The sequence below is a fragment of the Cimex lectularius genome, unplaced genomic scaffold (genome assembly GCF_000648675.2).
Source record: "Cimex lectularius strain Harlan isolate CLEC.00 unplaced genomic scaffold, Clec_2.1 scaffold217, whole genome shotgun sequence".
Lineage (NCBI taxonomy): Eukaryota > Metazoa > Arthropoda > Insecta > Hemiptera > Cimicidae > Cimex > Cimex lectularius.
Genome location: NW_019392871.1, coordinates 381,170 through 397,620, shown reverse-complemented (window position 1 = coordinate 397,620; position 16,451 = coordinate 381,170). Strand labels below are relative to the sequence as shown.

Genomic DNA, 16,451 nt, shown 5'->3' with positions numbered 1-16,451 from the left:
GGTTTATTTTTTATTATTATTGTAGGTTATTTAAATATGTAAGCAGAATATTCTAATTTGGTATGATTTATAGAAAGAAAATCAAACAAAATACTGTTTTTTTGCATATTTTATAATAACATTCTGTGAACAAAGTAGGTCAGAAAATAGTCAACACTTGGATTTGACCTCATTATCGTGATTCTAGCTTTATAAAACCCCTAGATACCGACTTTCGCGGAAATCGGTGTAAATTACTTTTTTTGACTGATAATTTAGACCACCTTCTGCGTGACTGGCACTTTTAGTGCAAGATCTACATCATTTTTCTTAATACCTAGGAGACTGATTTTAATGATTCATAATTCATTTTCAAAAAATTGCCAAGTTGATTTTATTGATTATCAAACATTAAAATCGGACTATTATTTCCATTTAAAAAAATGAGGTTTATTTCTGACAAATAATTTTGTTCTTTTGTGTATTTTCTTTAAGAAATATTTTATATATTTTAATGTTACATACGTCCTTAAAAAGCTACGTTATCTTCTTTCAAATGGTGTGTTTGAGGTTAAAATCCTTTTAGCCGTTTTTGAATTATAGCCGTTTCGATCAGATATTCCGATAACGACTTCTCAAAAATCGGAAAAAATTTAGGGGACAAAAGATCGATACATTTAATTTTTTTTTACTTTACCGGTAATTCAAACAAAAAATTATATTTCATAATAGTTCATAATTATAATTTTAAATGGAAATAAAATTATATTTCATAATAGTTTCACAAAAAAATTTATGAACTAGTTTACTAGAAAAAAATTGGTTTATAGAAATGTTTTGGTTATTGATAAACTTTGATAGCTTGTATTATATTTTTATTGTAATCTACATAAAAAATTCTGTACAATGATATATTCACATAGTTGATATAAGTAAGAACGGCGAAATAAAAATATTTAAAAACGGAAAATTTCAACTTTCAAAAAAAAATTTTTTTGCAAAACCAAGAAGTGGCGCATACTGGTCCGATATTTTGGAGTGTAGAATCAGCAAAAAAGGTTTGGTCCCAATCCGTGACATACCAATCTGGTCGTCCTCTTGTATGACTATATAAACAAACCAATTAAAAACAATAACTTAAAAAAGCCGTTTTTTAGTTGAACTGTAGGACACAAAAGTATGGAAAAATGTAAAAACATGATAGTAAATAACAAATATATTCATATAAAAGTATGTGAAAATCAGGAATGATTTACTTGTTTCCAGTTTCGTTACCATTAAAAAGACACCGTGGATCGCCGGTTCTTCGGAAAATTCTCGAAAGAGTCAATTTCCAGTGGAGCAGGGGGAATTAATTGAAGGCCTTAAATTTCACGACATCGATCCGTGAAAGTGCGGACGTTTCTGGGGTCGGAAACGTTTCCCCAGTCAAAACGGAAACCCGAATCGGCCTTCGAAAAGCGAAAAAAGCGGCCAACTGGCGGTACAATTTCTCCCGTTAAAAACCCGTCGATAATCGGGGGGCGGTCGGATGGATCCACAGGCCGTTTTCTGAGTGTGAGCTCTCCCCTTTTTCCACCCCCAAGCCCCCACCCCCGACAGCAGCATCCACGGGACGTGAGCGGCGGAAGCCTGGGGGTTGCTCAGTGCCAAAACGGCTCCCGGACGGTTTGCAGCCGAACCGAATTTTTATTTAAGTCATGTGTATCAACAGGTAACTCCCACCGCGACAACAACAGGTATAAATTCAAATTTTGATTAATAACCCTTTCACCGCCTCTGAGCTTATGCCTTCCCACCAGCTTTCCATGATTTCCATTCGCTATGGACATTTTCCTTTTACACACAATCCCTTTACTTATTCCATCACTCCAAGTAGTCTCTGGTGTCGCCTTTTTGAACACACCGCCTCCAATTATTGCTACCAAATATAAATAAATACACGTTTTTCTGAATTACACCCGTAAATATGAAAAAATAATGAAATTTAAAATTATAGCGAAATCAAGTGAAACAGACGAACAAGCATCTTTATCCTCCAATAAGTGAGGTTTTATAAACATATTGATAAGATCAAAAATTAAAGTAAAAAAAGTTATATTTTTCGTATAATGAATTATTCTCTTATATGGGTTCCTGTTATGTTTTTCTATTTATCCGTAGCTATGTTCTTTTAATCCTTACGCTTAGTTATTTAGTACATTTGCTACTCTATAGCAAGAACCGTGCCAAAACTACATGTTCAACTATAACATCACCAGCAAAAATGTTTTTCTAAAGATAACAATTAAAAAACTTATATTGCAGAAATAAATCATAAAAAATGTTTGAGTATTTAAATAAATTAAAATGTTAATTATACACTGAAAGACAATAAAGGCAATAGGGCAATATTGGCCCTCATCCCTGATCGCCTTTTAATATAAAATTACAATGTTGAAAGCGGTTCACTTATTATATCGGAGATTAAAATGTCACCAATAAAATTAAAGCAGATTAATAGAACTTGTGCTGAAAATAATTTACATATTTAATTCTTCAAATTATTTCCAAATTCTTTCCGATTTTCACAACCCGATTCGGGATTTCCACATGTGCTCTAAAATCACGCTTATCATTATTATCATTATGAACAATAAATCTGTTTTTAATGATGTAACATGTATTTATTTTAAACATTCTAAATTATAAAACCGTGCAGCTGGTACAACGATGTAAGCATAAAAAAGTACGAAGTATGGTACTTGAGCGAGAAAATGTAAACGGTACTTATGTACAAAAATATGTAATTTTGCTGGGGAAAAATTCTGTAATTAAACTTTTTTTCTTTAATCATCTAATGCTGACCTTATTTAATTTAATTATATTTAATGGCAAAAATTAAAACTTATATTTTTTACAAATAATATTTTTCTAAAAGTTCAAGTTATGAAAGTCAATTAGTACTTCATAATAGCATTTTATTCAAATCAGTTTGGAATTTAAGTAGTTGTGTAGGCAAAATTGCTCTCTCTCTCTCTCTCTCTCTCTCTCTCTCTCTCTCTCTCTCTCTCTCTCTCTCACACACCCTCTCTCTCTCCCTCTCTTGTCTTTTTTTTTTTCTCGCTCACCCACCTGCTTATTATAATTATAATTGTACAGTACACAGTACACAATGTTCAACTAAACTCAAGTTTCATCCTATTGTATAAACAGAAGATTCCTAAGCAAATGAGATTAGCTAATAAAGAGCTGATCATAACATATTTTAAGGACAATAAAAATATATATCGAATAAAAATAATAATTGTTTAATTTGTAACAGGCAAGAACTGAAACATTAAAACATTTTTCTTTTATGTTCAGTTTATGAAATTCATAGAAGATTTTACCTAGATAAATATTGCGTTGAATACGATGACCAACTAATTTTAATTTTATATTTCAATATTTCAAACGTCTAACAAGCCAATGATAATTTGCCTTCGCCATTATGGCTTTAAGATTAAAAGCCTTTTGCTTAAACGAATAAATACATGAGTAGATTTCATGTAGGGTAATAAAATTTATGATTTGTGTTGTAGTTTAAAATGTAATATTTGTTTATTGCATGTAAATATTTTTTGTTTCATATATTATTGACATTTATATTTTAAATTCAACTTATACAATTGAAATATATATATTTGTTACACACCGATAAAATACTAAAAGTATAAATACAAAACTTTCCTATTCAATTCTATTTATTATTCTAGTATTGCACATATAAAAGAAATAAACCTAAAAGAAAATACTTTGATCCATAAAGGAGGAAACAAACGGAGGATCATAAAGCGCGGATAAAAGGTCGTCTGTTTTATCTGTAAAATAAATAACCTTTTGTGAATTATAAATACGCATACACATATGCACACCTACTCAAATCACTCCACCTCGCGTTAATAAATTAGTACTACCTTTCTATAAAAACCATTTCTGTGTTGGCTGGATTTTGATATATTTCCGACGTTGACCTGATTTCAACTTGACCTTTCCATCAATTTGTTATCACCCGCTGCCGGCAAAACCTAAAAAAAAAAAAAACGTTAGCAATGTAATAATTGCGGATATATAATTTATTGTACTTCATAAATAAAATCATTTGAGGACTGTTGACACAGTGGAAACAATCAATAAGATGAAAAAATAATTGTACTCATAGCCTTTAATTTAATTAAATAATTGTATGCATCATGTTATTGCTTAAATTAATAGCATATCTTGTTTATGCTGATAATTTAACAATCGGAATTGGATTGCTCTAACAGAAGATTGGAAAAAACTTCATCGGTTAATGTTTATTTGTATTTTAACGTCTAGTCAGGTTGAAATACAATGGGAAAAATAAATTACAAGGAGATGTTTTCACGAGGAAGGCAGCAATCCATTTAAATCATACTTCCGTCATCTGCCAAAGAATCCAGGTATGAGTGGGGGCGTCATTTGTTTTCAGGGATTGTATAAACTGTTTGTACTCGGACCGATCCCCTTAACTTTATTTAAAAGGTTTTTTTAAATTCTCATATGCAGAACCTTTTCCATTTACAGAACAGACGACAACACGAGCTACATCAGTTTAAACGATACACGAAGGACGGATTATTCTTGTATTTGTTGTTATGTTCCTGGTAGTTTTGTTGCAGTATGAACTTGTTCTTTATAACAAATTTCAATTTATATAGATTTTGTATAAACAATTTATAGAAGAGCCTACAAAGCCATAATGGTTCTTAATGTGCATGACCAACTAAGGATGATCATAAGGGTTAACTGCGGAAAGAGTTGGTAATCGCCATGCCCTCTCTTTCTTAGCTTTGTATTTCATTTCTTATCTTTCTCGCGTTTTAAACCTATTAATTGCTTTTACTGTTTCTCCAGCCAAGTTATGTTATTTTATGGTATAACGGCAACAACTTTCTATTTTCTTTATCCTATCGCTAGCCTCACTATACCTTAAGTTCTCATCAATTGTGAATAAAGTAACAGAAATAACAAAACACAAATACATAAAAACATGACAGTCTAGTTAGCTTCACACTATCCCAGAGTACTCGATATGCTTCGAGGTAATTGGCACATACCCCTCCATTCACGCTAATAAATTACATTCACACTACTACAGGTGCACGATCATCATTGTTCAATTAATCTCCATTTCTTGTTTCAATAACTTTATAAGCACATAGGTTACTAATGTGTGGTGTTTAGTGACCGTTAGTCAATGATTATTCGGAGATCGTGAGATGCGGTCTGGTGATAGTGCCCACTCTCAACACGACCACACAAGAATGACACAGCTACACCGAAAACAAACACTTTGAGCCCTAAAGATAATCTCAATAAAGATCGAAACGTTGGCACGATAAAGAAAATGTTTTTCTAAAACCTACGTCACACCAGACCTTTGGGGGACCGCGGTAGCCGAGTGGTTAGCATGAGAGACTCTCACGCCGCGGTCGTGGGTTCGATTCACCGTCGCCTCTATAAGAATATAATATATATAAGAATTATATATATAAGAATTCGCCTATATAAGAATTCGTCATGGTTAATATGCAAAGATCATAAGGCAAAAAAAAAAACCTACGTCACACCAGACCGCATCTCACGATCTCCGAATAATAGTAGGTTATTAAATTTATCATTCAGAATTTTCTCCCCAACATTATCATTATATGAACCTATAGGTATTAATTATTACATGCACTTATACTTGATCGTCTCAGTTCAACCTGGTCCGCCTATTTTAGCTGTTCTATTTCTCTCAGACGCTTTTCGGTATTTCGCTATTTTCGCTGGCTGTGGTACGTTTGTTTGATTGATAAATTATGAATATATTTTTTGTTTTTTGTATATATTCGGACACATTGTCATGATTTTACTTTATTGTACTTACGAGACGTTTCTTGTTATTAGTAATTTTTATTTTGGCAATTATGTTTAGCTTCTGGTCTGAATGCCGTTGTAAAGAATTAGTTCTTTAATGTAGAGTGAATCTTGATCATTTGGGGAAGTTAAATTGTTAGATGTCTCTTTGAAATCTGCATGCCAGCCAACTGGTTAGACCTCAACCAAATTTCACGAATTTAAAAACAAATTGACATTATCAGATGAGATCCAATCGAATGATCACCGCCTTCCGATCATATCGTTACACCAATTCGTCCAATGCATAAGTTCTAGTAATGATAAGCCTATGCATTATTGAACCCGATGGAGTGCGCATGGTCGAGCAGAAGGGCCCACCGGTTGTATAAATATTGCCCGAGGGGGCGCTCGGCTTCATTATCCACTTTGCCTTCGTTAAGTCAAGTTGAACTCTCAATCGGAACAATTCTCGATCTTTAGAATTTCGAGGGCAATCGCTCAATGCGGAACGGGACCATGGTTCAACAGGCGTGATCATATCAATCGTAATACTCTCCAATCTCTATGGAGCGGTACTAAGAACATATCTTTTAAAATCACTTTCATTTATCAGATTGTTAAAATTGGTATTATCCGATAAACGGCTGTTTCAGTCTCCCCCACAGGCTGTTGATAAGAAAATCGTTGGTGATGTCAAAGTAAAACCAATAAAATAAAGATTATCTTTCTGATTATCCGACTTTCCATTTTCAAAAAAAAAAAAAAAATAACATTGAACAATTAGCCCTAAGTGGTGCTTATAATTTCAATCCTCAATGCACAAAGCAAGGCAACAAACACTTATTAAATATGTAATTATATAATTAACCAATAATATAATTATATGTACATCTCGATACAATTGATATCAACTTTTAATATTATAATTTTGTATTACAAAATCAGGGGTAAGGCCAATTTGAACAAAAAGAAAAATACTCATTTCCTTCGTTAAGCTTTCGACGAATATATCCCCTTCGTAACCATTAAAACTATTAAATGCATTATATTTCGTGGTCTGATTGACCAAATAACTTTTTTCAATTAATTAATTTTTTGTAAGGTATTGGTTGAGATAAAAAGGTCAGTGTCACGAGCGGAATTCGAACCCACGACCTTCCGCTAAATACCACTCTGCTCTAACACTTGAGCTATCGTGACTTCGATCCACTCGGGCCCGCTCGTTACACTGACTTTTTTATCTCAACCAATACCTTACATAAAAATTAATTTATTGAAAGAAGTTATTTGGTCAATCGGACCACGAAATATAATGTACTTAATAAGTAGTAGTAGTAGATATAATTTCAGGGTATAGCATACTATGCCCTTTAAGACCTATTGTATTCCCCGTGCTCTGCCTAAAGCACATGGGTGAGTCCTATTTCATCAAGAAACTTGATTAATAGGCCCGGTTTCAATGGTTGAAGCTCTTCTATGGTCACATTGTGCATCCCAAAACATTTTCTCCTGCGGGCTAGTGTAGCTCCGCAGTTTGTTAGTAGATGTGTTGGTGTCTCTTCTGCCTTTTTGCAGAATCTGCATGTGCCATTTTGGATTATTCCAATCTTCTTTAAGTGTCCGTTTAACTTGCAGTGTCCTGTTAGGAATCCTATTAGGATTCGCAGTTTATTCCTGCTTCCCTTGACACATTCTGTAATTTCTTTTCTTCCGAAATTGGTTAGAAGATTCTTGGATTGTCTGTATCCAACGAGTGAATTCCATAGTTCCCTCATTTTCGTTTTGTCCTTCTGTCTGAGATATTCGTTAATGGTGTTGATTCCTATGCCACAGAAGAGTTCAGGTCCTGTCAGCGGTGTAGCAGCTCCTTGCCTTGTAAGTGTGTCCGCTTTCTCGTTGCCTTCTACTCCAATGTGTCCTGGGACCCAGCAAAGGCTGAAATTGTGTATTTAGTTTTGTTTTGCAGTTCAGCACCATCCTTGAACTAATGATATTTGAGCTTAGTGCTTTGATGACTGCTTGGCTATCTGACATGATAGCTATATCCTTGTTTTTGTACCCTTTACTTAGGTTGAGTTCGGTACATCTTTCGATTATATTTAAAAAGTAAAACGAAGTGTATCTTCATTAAAGCTCTCCGTGGCCATTTCATTTGTCGCTGAGAATCGAATTCTGTTTACACATTTGAAAAATGGCAAAAAAGTGGGAAAATTCGAAAGGTAGGTTGAGATGGGAAGTTGGTGTCTGAGTGGATCGAAGTCACGATAGCTCAAGTGGTAGAGCAGCGGCGTACTTAGCCGAAGATTGTGGGTTCGAAACCCGCTCATGACACTAGCTTTTTTATTTCGACCAATACCTTTCATAAAAATGAAAACTATTATTAATTATTCTCAAGGTTAACAAATATAAGTATATATTTCTTATGGCGAAATATAATGAATTTTACGAGTTGATAAGATAACTCACAGCCTACAACCCGTCCATTCCATATCGGAATTCTATATAAGATAGAATGCTTCCATCACGCCGGCATGCCGGAGAGTCAAGTGACACCAATTAATCCCAAATAATGATCATATTGTCCATAGTCACTCAGAACTTGCGTGAGTTTGAAGTTATCTGGATGTTCGACAATCCACATTGTCTCGTCTCTATTGCCAAGAAAAATGTGTACGGTTGACAATTCATTCTTTCGTCTACCAGGTCGCTTCCCATCTGCAAAATACTTTTTTCTATTAGCCGGAATTGAAATACCATTTCGACAGTTTATTGTATTTCTATTCTACTTTCTTTATTTTCTCATATCCGAAAATCCAGCATTTTGAACCAATTACTAAATCACCGTTCTATCGATTGGCGGTATGTTTATTTTCTCGATTCTGTTAATGAACGGATTGAAAAAGTAACTTTATATATTATGGAAAGAGCCTAGGTTGTTCCATTATCTTCCATAAAGCAGAATCCGTTTATTATATATTTTTTATATTATTCCCGTCCCAGTCCCTTGTGATTACGAGTTCCGCTGTCTGATTATCAAAACATCCAACATTGGGCTAAAAATAATTGGCCTCTAGTTTTTCAGCATCATTGAACACAAATGCACATCCTCGGCCTTGCTTTTTACCTTTGTAGGCATAAATTCCTCAGCAATTCTCTGCAGACCAATTAACCAAATTTGTCTAAATCTTTGATCGATGTATGTTGAAGGGATCGTGGCAGGTACGTTAATATCGGATATTTCGTTTCAGCACCTCGAGAAGAGATTTGGTTAAAATCGTTTTATGTCTTGATATGAAAAACGTTCTGTATTATGTTCGTATTATGAAAGTATGACTCGTCATGAGATATGGCCTCTTCGTATAATTTTTTGTCGAATTTATCGAGTTGTGAATAATTGTAATGAAGTGTTCGAGGTGAAGAACCTGCAACTTCGCCGTATGCGATCATCAGATAGTTGTGCTTGACTGGCCAAATGCCGAAAAGCGTGTGATACCAAAACAGCGAGAATGGGCGGACCAGGATGATTTAAAACGATAAGGCTACACGTCCTCCTTACATCGAAGGCTTCAACAAATATTCACATTACTTTATTGATTTTTTAAAATATTTACTAAAATCTGTACCTTATTTACATTATGTAATGAGGGAGATTTACTATATATAGAAATGGCATAGGTCATTTTGTGTCGTGAGGGAGTTAACAACCCTTGTTGCTCTGCCGATTTTATGCGAGGCCATCTCTTCAGTTGTCTTGTGGTATTATATGGGTGGTTTCTTTGAATAAGGATTAGGCAACTCGATTGGGATGAGAGAAGAAAAGTAAAAAAGTTTAACAGTTTCAAAGTTGTACTAGTTCTGAAGTATCCTGACAACCAATATTTCTGAAAAACAGTAAACATTTAAAAATAGACTAAAGAATATAAAAAATATATTGTTTTTTCGATAACATTATCAATTCAAGAGAAATTCAGCCGCGCCATCTCAAAAGGACACCCTAAGATTATTTCTGTCTGAAAATTTATCTTATTTTTAATTTGTACACTACTAAAAGCAAAACTTAAATATCAAAGGCGTAAACTAATTAAACAATTTCAGTACTCACTCAGTGACAAAATTTGTTTAATCTTTCTTCATTATTTAATATCAATTCAATTCTCGGGAATGGAAACCTTTCAGGTTTTTCAGTCAGAAAAATTGTGTAATGGGAAGCGAGGGTAAATTTCTCGAAGTTAGGCAATTGAGAAACTTCAAGATATCTTGAGTAACCGCTCGCGTCGAGGAGGGAGAAAAGTTTCTTGGATAATTGTCTTATTTCTTTTTCTCTTTCTTTACTTTTTTGTCCCACTGTTAAGAGTCAAGTAGGCAACAATTATATACCTTCTGGGATACTGCTGTACCATTTGGAGTATATACAATCCCTTGTTTTCAACGTATTATCAAGAAACCTGACTACACGAGGGTAAAAAAAATGTCAATTAAAAATATAGTTAAATCATTGTATCTATTGATATTCGAAACCGAAAGGAAGAATATTTTACCTATAAAGCTTGTTTTGAAATATTGGGTTGTCCGGAAAATAATGCAGGATTTTGGTATTAAACAAAAAAAAAGAAACTAGTTACTTTAAAGCAATGTTCTTTAATCAAAATAATTTCCCATACTCTCAATACATTTCTCCCAACGTGTTGGTAACTTATTAATTCCGTCTGAGTAGAATTCAGAATTTTTAGAATTGATAAAGTCAATAAATGCATTTTCCAGTTCCGTTTGATTTTTGAATATTATGTGTTGTAAGTAGTGGTCCAGGTGTCTAAAAAAATGGTAGTCAGTAGGCGAGAGGTCCGGAGAGTAGGGTGGGTGAGGCAAAGTTTCATAGCCAAGCTCCAATAATTTTTGTGACGTTACACGTGACACATGTGGTCGAGCGTTGTCATGCAACAAAATGGGCCCTTTCCGATTGACCAAAGAGGGCTTCATTACTGCCAATTTCTGATGCATGGTATTAATTTGGTTACAGTATGATTCAGCATTGATGGTTTCGCCAGGATTTAAGAAGCTGTAGTGTATTAAACCAAATGAAGCCCACCATACCGTAACCATTACCTTTTTTTGATGAGTTGGGGGCTTTGGAGCTTCTCCTTTGTCGAGCCACTGTCCAGAACGTCTAGTGTTATCGTAGAGAATCCACTTTTCGTCACATGTAACAATTCTGGCCAGAAATGGGTCATTTTTGTTTCGACAAAGAAGTGATGCACAAACATCAAAGCGCTGATTTTTTGGCGATCGTTTAATGAGTGTGGAACCCAATTTTCGAGTTTTTTCACTTTTCCAATCGCCTTGAGGTGGTCAGCGACGGTCGTTTTACTGACTTTGAGTTGCTCTGCAAGTTCTCGAACAGTTGTTTTGGGGTTTTCTTCCACCACTGATCGCAGAACATCATCATTAAGAGAGGAAGGCCTTCCACGACCTTCTTCATCTTCAAGGCTGAAATCTCCCTCCCGAAATTTTTTAAACCACCTTTGCACAGTGCACTCATTAACACAACCCTCGCCCCAGACTTGGTTAATGTTTCTAGCCGTTTGGGCTCCGCTTCGGCCGAGTTTAAACTCGTAAAAGAAAATCGTACGAAATTCTCGCTTTGACATTATAAGGATGACTGAATTATTTCCAAGTAGCGGAATGCTACAGAGGTAAACAAACAATATCATTTGGAAGAGGATTAATAAGTGTTGACATTCATACAAATGAGTAATCCTGTAAACGTAAACAGAATATTTTATATAGATTTTTTTTAATGAAAACTTAAAATCCTGCATTATTTTCCGGACAACCCGATATATCAGATATATTTGAAGTCGCTTTTTGTAACATTGAAATCTTCAGTGGATGCCTCGTCCTTTTTGTCGTTTTCGTGCTTGAAGGAGATTGGAAAAGAACCGTAAAGAATGATTCTCTAAATTCTCGTCTTTTTAATCATATATTCATTCCAGGGATTTTGAACCATTTTGAACCTTGTATCTAATCGTATATTTAGTTTCTTAGATCCAACAGATTTCTGCTTTACAAAGAACTTGATCATTCAAAGATATTTTTCGACCCATAATAATATAAAGTTGTCTTCTACCAATTTAAGTTGATTATTCAAACTTAGCTGTGAACTTATCTATCTTAATTGCTTCCCTCTGAGAGTAGATTCTGTTGAGCGCTGCTTACTCCTTAACTTCTGAGCGAGGGAGGACCTCATCCACCGTTTGGCCCATTCTTTCAAAGTTTCAGGTTCTTTTTTTGGGAACTACTAAAGCTTTGAGAGCGTGTTTGATCGTAAAACTAAATTTCGGATTGTTGAGATCTGTTAGTTTTGTAATCGAAGAGTACTCGTGGAACAGCTTAATTTTCAATGATTGATTTAATTTTTTTACCGAATTTTTTAAAATTATTTTTGTATGTACATTATATCCTATATTCAAGGGAAACTCAACCGGCCACTACCTCCATTAGACGGTAATCCACGCTGTATAAAAATTGTTTTTGTTTTAATTTGAGCGTAATTTCCTTTAGGAAAATATATTTTCTTTTTATAAATAAAGTTCTTTTTTCATTCATTTATTTGAAAAGTTTGTTTGTGATTTCATTTTTAATAACCTGGTCATTATTATTTTTTGTGGAGAAACATTTTATAAAAACCCTAACTTGGATTTTGTCAGACATTTTCAACATCACTGAGTTGGTTTTTAATTACAGCCCGAGTTTAAACGAAGGTGTTGAATTTTTTTTAAATTTCTGTTGCGCCAGGACTATTTGGTCTGAAGTCACTCGTAAAATTACCCCTTGCAAACTCGTAAGAACTTCAACGAAATGTATTCAACTTTCCTCTGAAATCGATGTGAATAATTCATGCGAATAGGTCCAATCCCGTTTTCACATATCTTCAGATCCGACCCATACGGTTTCGGCTGCGACAAAGGACTTATTGACTCCCCAAAGCATAAATATATTATTTCTTGAAGTCGACAATACACATAAGAGGAGGATGAAAGAGGAATGCCTGGGTAATATTCCGTATTATGCATGTCACACATTGAAGAGATAGACTAGAAGTACGGCTTTTTGAATTTCTTATACGTATTAGAGTTTAATGTATATGGACATGAAACGGATTTGAACAGTTTATTCTTACTAAACGTTGCCGAAAATGTTAAAGATTCAGAGCACAAGCCGCCAACCATAACGCCGAAAATGAATGTAAAATCTAAACACCGACAACCGACGCACATTTATAATTTACAGTAGACAAACACCCAAATTCTACACAAGTACGCCTAAATTATTTACGCACAACAGCAAAAAGTGACACAGCGACTCTGAGAGCAGAAGGAACAGGGGGACCTAGATTGGGGCAATACAAAACGAATCTTTTTTCCATAAACAAGAAAACGTTATGTAGGTTAATTCTGTACAATTCGCTAGTTCTTGAGAGTTTTTTAATGTCAATTCATTAGCCAATTAATAAATTGATGTGTAGAACAACAAACCCACATGCATGTTGTGTCTACAAATAGTGAACGATTTTGTACGTAGATTTTCTTTTTTTTGCTCATCCTGGTCGACCTATCTTCACTGTTTTGGCCGGCCCGGTGTGTTTCGGCAATTTGCAATCTTCAGTGGTCAGTCTGTGTTATTTTTATTCAACCCCTTTTATACTATGTGAGAGTCGGTGTTATCTTTATCTCAAGGGGTCTTTGATCGAAAAAAACCCTGGTTTTTGTTGTTGTTTGTTCCCGGTCTGTTATTATGTCTGTCGGTACGTTTTTTGTGCCGTAGTTGTTCGAATGGGGTCAATGATGACCGTTGTTGATTTATGTGGTCAAGAGTGTCCTGTTGAATGTGTTGAGTTGGTTATTTCTGGATTTTCAAGTGTGTCTATTTTCCGCTCTTCTTATAAGTCATGGAAAATGTTTAAGCGCGCATTGTTGAGGGTTCACGGTGGTTTTGTGCGTGAGTGATCAATAGTGAGTTGATTGTCTGACACCCTAAATTATTTTATATGACCTTTGTATCTGTCTGATTTTCTTGCCAATCTTTCTGTTGTGTTTGTTATCTTAAGTACCGTTTTATGCTTAATTGATTAAACATGTCGATTAATTTGTACGTTTGTTTTTCTATATATATTTGTTTGTTAGTTGGTCGAATTGGCCTATGTTGTAGCCGTTGTATGCTGTTTCTTATTGTTTTGTGGTTACTGGTACTAGTTTTAGTCTGCCCGTTAAATACTTTAAGTTGGAACGTCTGTTTGCGACTTTTTTTTTTGGAAAAACTTAAAGGCAAAAACTAAAAAAGATTAAAGGTAAGTTAATTCAAATTGTCGTGTAATATTCGTACACTTTTTTATTCCAAATGGTACAGCAGAATTCCAGCAGGTATATAATTGCTGCCTACTTGACTCTTAACAGTGGGACAAAAAAGTGAAGAAAGAGAAAAAGAAATAAGACAATTATCCAAGAAACTTTTCTCCCTACTCGACACAAACGGTTACACAAAATATCTTGGTGTTTCTCAATTGACTAACTTTGAAAAAATTTACCCTCGCTACCGATTACAAAATTTTTCTGACTGAAAAACCTGAAAGGTTTCTATTCCCGAGAATTGAATTGATATTAAATAATGAAGAAAGATTCAATAAATTTTGTCAGTACCAATATTGTTAAATTCGTCGACGACTTTGATATTTCAATTTTGCTTTTAGTAGTGCACAAATTAGAAAATAAAATTAATTTTCAGACAGAAATAATCTTAGACATCTTAGTTCGTTTGAGAAGCCCGGCTGAATTTCTCTCGAATTGATAAGTTGAGAATGAGTTAATAATAAAATGAATTGAGTTATATAAAACCTAAGCTAAAGTATCATTATTTGGCTTACCTGCAGTGGAACATCTTCAACCAGTATTGGTAAATCCTCCGGAGAAAATTCAGAAGCTCCATTTAAATTGTTTTGATAGAAATAAGGACCAATCTACTGATTTAGTACCATACTTACCAGGAGTCCATGCCAAACGTTTATACCATGAACAACCTGGTGATGATATGAATACATGATTAATTAAAAACTGCTAGCAGACCCATCAACATCATCCCAAGAAATTCGTAAAACCGACTAGCACCAAAACATCAAATAAAAAAACTCCATAATAAAAACGAAATTAAGATATTTCTTTTCACTTCTATGATAAAAGCTTTCTTTAAAAAAGAAGGCAAAAGTATGCGTTCTCATTTAAAAATTCAAAGTTGTACTGGCTCTGAAGTATTCTGACGTATATAATATATAATACATATAAATATATAATATATAATACATAATGCATAATATAAATATTTTTAAAAAGCAGTAAAAATTTAAATCTAGATTAAAAATATTAAATACGATTTTTATTTCGATAACGTTATCTGCTCGAGAGAAATTCAGCCGGTCTATGTAAAAAAAACACCCTGCATATATTTTAGTCTTCAACAAACCAAATAAGAAAGTGAACTGAAAAATCCGTCCGCTATACTTTCGAATATGTATGAAATAATAATACGGCCTCGTCTGTTTTTATATTTTAGATCAATTTGTTTCGTCCATAACTGGGGAATAAGTTTTGTTAACAACAGTTCTTTGTATATTTAATAATCGAAACAATACGAATTTAAAAATCTTTCTGGAAACCTCAAACAAATAGTCAAGATAAAACGGTTTGATTTGAATTAAATTTAATACAATTTAAACAATTTAAAGAACAAAAAGGTTTAAGTAATATAATAGTGATAAAATTTTTTCTAAAACATTTTATGAGTTGTTAATAACAAAGTATTAAGGATTTTTATTATCTTGGTGATTTATTAAGAATTATAAAAATCCTTTCCTCCACTGCGACCTGAATAGATCTTTTGCGGAATCCCTATAAATTATAGCCGTATCTTGAAAAGTGCACTTTTTCCTTTAAGACTAAGTACTTTCTTTGGTGCCTCTTCGCGCATCTCTTTTTTTGTGTGAGAATTGCCTTATCGAAGTGGTACCGTACCAAGGGATATGTGCCAATGTCTCTGATTCCTCCTGACAAGTCGGCATGTCTGCTCTGTCCATCTTCTTTAATTGATAGTTACAAGGCAGGGGCCGGTATGAAGGCCTATGATCTTTCTCAAATCCTGCCTGCTGGGAGAGAGAGAGAGAGAGAGAGAGAGAGAGAGAGAGGAGTTCCTTCGCCTTCCTTTTTGAGAAACTTATAAATCTCTTAGCTTGCCTCATACTTGGTGCTTTTGTCCAGTGTTTGAGTTGTTCTTTCTCGAGCAGTTTTTCCAATTCCTTCTATATACATATTACATTACATATTCGGTGCACCCAGTATTGGTTCCGGTCCGATGTGTGAGAAGAGGTAAATGAATATACATATTAAGGTTTAATAGAAATAATATTATTTGGTTAAAGAATTGAAATTGTCCATTTTCTTGTGACTAATACAATTTAAGGGCATTTTTGTTTCAGGATTTCTAATTGCCTGACTACTTTGTAAGCAATTTTTTAATCCATTACTGTCGGAAAGGTGGAA

The 16,451-nt window shown here is 34.1% G+C and overlaps 1 protein-coding gene across 2 annotated transcripts in view; it reads left to right on the top strand.

Moving 5' to 3' along the window:
• The first annotated feature begins 1,634 nt into the window (after positions 1 to 1,634).
• LOC106661297 (potassium voltage-gated channel subfamily H member 8) overlaps positions 1,635 to 16,451 on the top strand; it is an 80,568-nt gene continuing 65,751 nt past the window's right edge. For both annotated transcript variants that reach the window (XM_024228890.1, XM_014384587.2), the window contains exon 1: positions 1,635 to 1,718. The gene's annotated coding sequence lies outside the window, so the exon portion shown is untranslated. The remainder of the gene's footprint in view (positions 1,719 to 16,451) is intronic.